Source organism: Aegilops tauschii, unplaced genomic scaffold (assembly GCF_002575655.3).
Source record: "Aegilops tauschii subsp. strangulata cultivar AL8/78 unplaced genomic scaffold, Aet v6.0 ptg001006l_obj, whole genome shotgun sequence".
NCBI classification, from domain to species: domain Eukaryota; kingdom Viridiplantae; phylum Streptophyta; class Magnoliopsida; order Poales; family Poaceae; genus Aegilops; species Aegilops tauschii.
The window spans coordinates 17,407-21,325 of NW_027333222.1; the positions used below are offsets into that span (position 1 = coordinate 17,407).

The 3,919-nt window shown below is 31.9% G+C and overlaps 1 non-coding gene across 1 annotated transcript; it reads right to left on the reverse strand.

Moving 5' to 3' along the window:
- Positions 1-1,215: 1,215 nt before the first annotated feature.
- Positions 1,216-1,288, reverse strand: TRNAT-UGU (transfer RNA threonine (anticodon UGU)). Its single transcript has one exon. It is a non-coding gene; the product is annotated as a tRNA-Thr (tRNA).
- Positions 1,289-3,919: the final 2,631 nt, after the last annotated feature.

Sequence of the window (3,919 nt, forward strand, 5' to 3'; positions counted from 1 at the left end):
TTTTTCTTAATTCATCAACGTTAAGGATCACAATGTATCAAATCAAATAACAATTTTTTCCAGCAATAATATCTTATATTATCTTATTTTGATTTAATAGAAATTAGAAATTCTCTATAGCAAATTACTGTGGTATGTAAAATACACATAGAGGAAAAAAGAAAAAAGGATCCTAATCCTAGGGTTAATCAATTTTAGCTAGTTGATGGGAAAATACAAATTAATGGTAATGGTCTTAGGGCGATTTAGTTCGGGGAAAGGGGAAGGGGAAGAAAATTCTATGAACCTTTCCTTTTTTCGTTAAGTTCAAGTCTGACGAGAGTAATATTCTACAACTAACAACTCATTTATTTTGAGACCGACCCACTTCCTATCTAGGATTTTATTTACTAGTCCTTTATATTCCAACGTGTCAATCGCCAAATGCTTTGGCAATTTCCCCGGGTCCGATGAAGCAATATAATTTTGAACCAGACCTTTTGATCTTTGGTTATCTTTCGTAGTAATAATATCTCGGGGTTTGCAACGAAAACTGGTATATTGACTATACGACCATTAACTAAAATATGTCTATGGTTGACTAATTGGCGGGCCCCAGGAATGGTTGAAGCCATACCCAATCGAAAAAGGATATTATCCAAACGCATTTCAAGTAATTGTAGTAAAACCTGGCCTGTTGACCTTTTTGCTTTTCCAGCGATATGTACATATCTAAGTAATTGTCGTTCTGTCAGACCATAATGAAAACGCAATTTCTGTTTTTCTTGAAGACGAATACGATATTGCTCCTTTTTCCCAGAATTGAATTTTTTTTTAAGATTACTTCCGGATTTAGGTGTTTTTCTAGTGAGTCCTGGTAAAGCTCCCAGACGGCGTATTTTTTTTAAACGAGGTCCTCGATAACGGGACATGAAGACTCCTTTTTTTATTTTATTGAAATTTCATTTTACACAATTAATTTCATTGTATTTACATTACAGAATACATCGAAATTAAAACTGAATTAAACTACAGGATAAACAGAGTAAAATCAACTAAAGTACCCAAAAAAATGGAATTTCATCAAAATCTTTATTTTTTGTATATATATTATTTATTTTATTGTTTTGTATCTAGCAAAATTGTAAGGTAAAAAACATAAAAGATCCTGGATTCTCCATTTAATTCGGAAAAAAAGAGATTCTTGTTCGTAGAACATCGATAGAGAAAAAAAAAAGCCGACTATCGGATTTGAACCGATGACCCTCGCATTACAAATGCGATGCTCTAACCTCTGAGCTAAGTGGGCTTACATAACGGAAATAGTGTAACAAATAGAAATAGGTATAGTATAGGAAATCCGTAAAATCTCAGATATTAGTTATTAATCTTAGCTATTAACTAGTTCTAAATTTGAAGTTATACTTATAAAAATAAAAAAATACTAAAACTTCTTAAAGATAAAGTTAGCTTGATATGCTTAACTATAGGATATTAAAAAATAAAATTATAGAATTTATTGGTATTTTCATTTGATCATTATAGACTTTATTATTTGTTAATAATTTGAGGATTAATATTTCACTAAGGGGAACATAGAGTCAGAGTAAATAAAATTGCTAATTCTGATTAGAAAAAAAGAATAAATATCAAGCGTTATAGTATAATTTTGAATACTATAAAAAAGTAAGACGGGAGGTGGGGGAGATAAAAACTTTTGGATATATTGATTCGGATTGAATTGCAAATACATCAAGGATAGAATCAATTCAATTCTGAATTGCAATAAGCAAGCGAGGTCTCTCAAATAGAGTCGAACTGAACTGCTAGACTACGTTGAGTGATGAACTCAATGATTCAAAAAAAAAACTAAGAGATGGATGAAATTACACAAGGAATCCTGGTCTCAAAGAAGAGGGAAATGGGGATATGGCGAAATCGGTAGACGCTACGGACTTGATTGTATTGAGCCTTGGTATGGAAACCTGCTAAGTGGTAACTTCCAAATTCAGAGAAACCCTGGAATTAAAAAAGGGCAATCCTGAGCCAAATCCGTGTTTTGAGAAAACAAGGGGTTCTCGAACTAGAATACAAAGGAAAAGGATAGGTGCAGAGACTCAATGGAAGCTGTTCTAACGAATCGAGTTAATTACGTTGTGTTGTTAGTGGAATTCCTTCTAATTCTAAATTAGAGAAAGAGGGGTTTTATACCTTATACATTTAATAAACACGTATAGATACTGACATAGCAAACGATTAATCACAGAACTCATATTATATTATAATTATAATATAGGTTCTTTATCTTTTTTAAAAATGAAATTAGAAATGATAATGATTATGAAATAAAAAACTCATATCATAATTTTTTTTTTTCATTATTGTGAATCCACTCCAATCGAATATTGAATAATCAAATTCTTCAATTCAAATTCAAAGTTTTCGAGATCTTTAAAAAAGTGGATTAATCGGACGAGGACAAAGAGAGAGTCCCATTCTACATGTCAATACTGACAACAATGAAATTTCTAGTAAAAGGAAAATCCGTCGACTTTATAAGTTGTGAGGGTTCAAGTCCCTCTATCCCCAAATCCTCTTTTATTCCCTAACTATACTATATTATTATTATTTATCCTCTTTTTTTTCTTTTATCAATGCAATGGGTTTAAGATTCATTAGCTTTCTCATTCTACTCTTTCACAAAGGAATGCGAAGAGAACTCAATGGATCTTATCCTATTCATTGAATAGATTTCTTTTTTATTAGAGTATCGGCAAGAAATCTTGGTTATTCACTCTATTTTTAAGTTTTATTTAAGTAAACCATGCACAATGCATAGGACTACCCCCCATTTTCAAATTTTAAATTTGAAATACTTTAATTAATTTTTAGTCCTTTTAATTGACATAGATACAAATACTCTACTAGGATGATGCACAAGAAAAGGTCAGGATAGCTCAGTTGGTAGAGCAGAGGACTGAAAATCCTCGTGTCACCAGTTCAAATCTGGTTCCTGGCAGAGAAAAAAAAAAGATCCACCGAATAGGTATTGATCCAAATACCTCGAGATGGATTGTGATACATATTCATTAATAATATTTATTCATCTAAGTGGATAAATCTATAATATAAATATAGAGGCACTTCTTTTTAAAGAAGTTTTAAAATATATCTTTTCTTTATGATAAAGAAGGGGGTGAGATTCCCCTTTATTTTTTTGCGTTTCTTAATTTTGTATTCCGCTATTCCGACGAATATTTTTTTAGTCTTGCTTATCTTTATCTTATCTTATTTTCCTAGTTGTGCTAAGTAATGTGCGCGGTACAAAGTTCCTGGTAGAGAACTTCTTTGAGTCATCCTATTTTTCTGTTCATATGAAGGAAATTAATATGCGATTTTCAAAATAGGGGAATCCAAATGAAACCCTTTTTTTGCTCAGTCTATCTGGAATGCTTTTGTATAATTAGGAATTAATTATAAATAGGTATTCCGTTTCATCTAGGAAAAGAACCTAAAAATATTCCTTGACTTGAATAAAATCTGGAGTTGTGTTGTATAAGTGAGCATGAATTTCTTATCATTCAATGAGCATCTTGTATTTCATAAAATTGGGGGTTATATAATCCTTACGTAAGGGCCAGCCTATCCAACTTTCAGGCATTAGGATACGTTTAAGGCGCGGATGATTATCATAAGAGATTCCCACCATATCATAAGATTCGCGTTCTTGAAAATCGGCACTTCTCCAAATCCAGAAGACAGACGGAATTCTAGGATTATCCTTTTGGGCAAAGACTTTTATGCAGACTTCTTCTGGATTATCTATACCATATTGTATTCTCGTAAGATGATACACGCTAGCTAAAGATCCACCGGGTGCTACATCATAAGCACATTGGAGCGTAAATAATTGTAACCATATACATATAAAATGACAGCA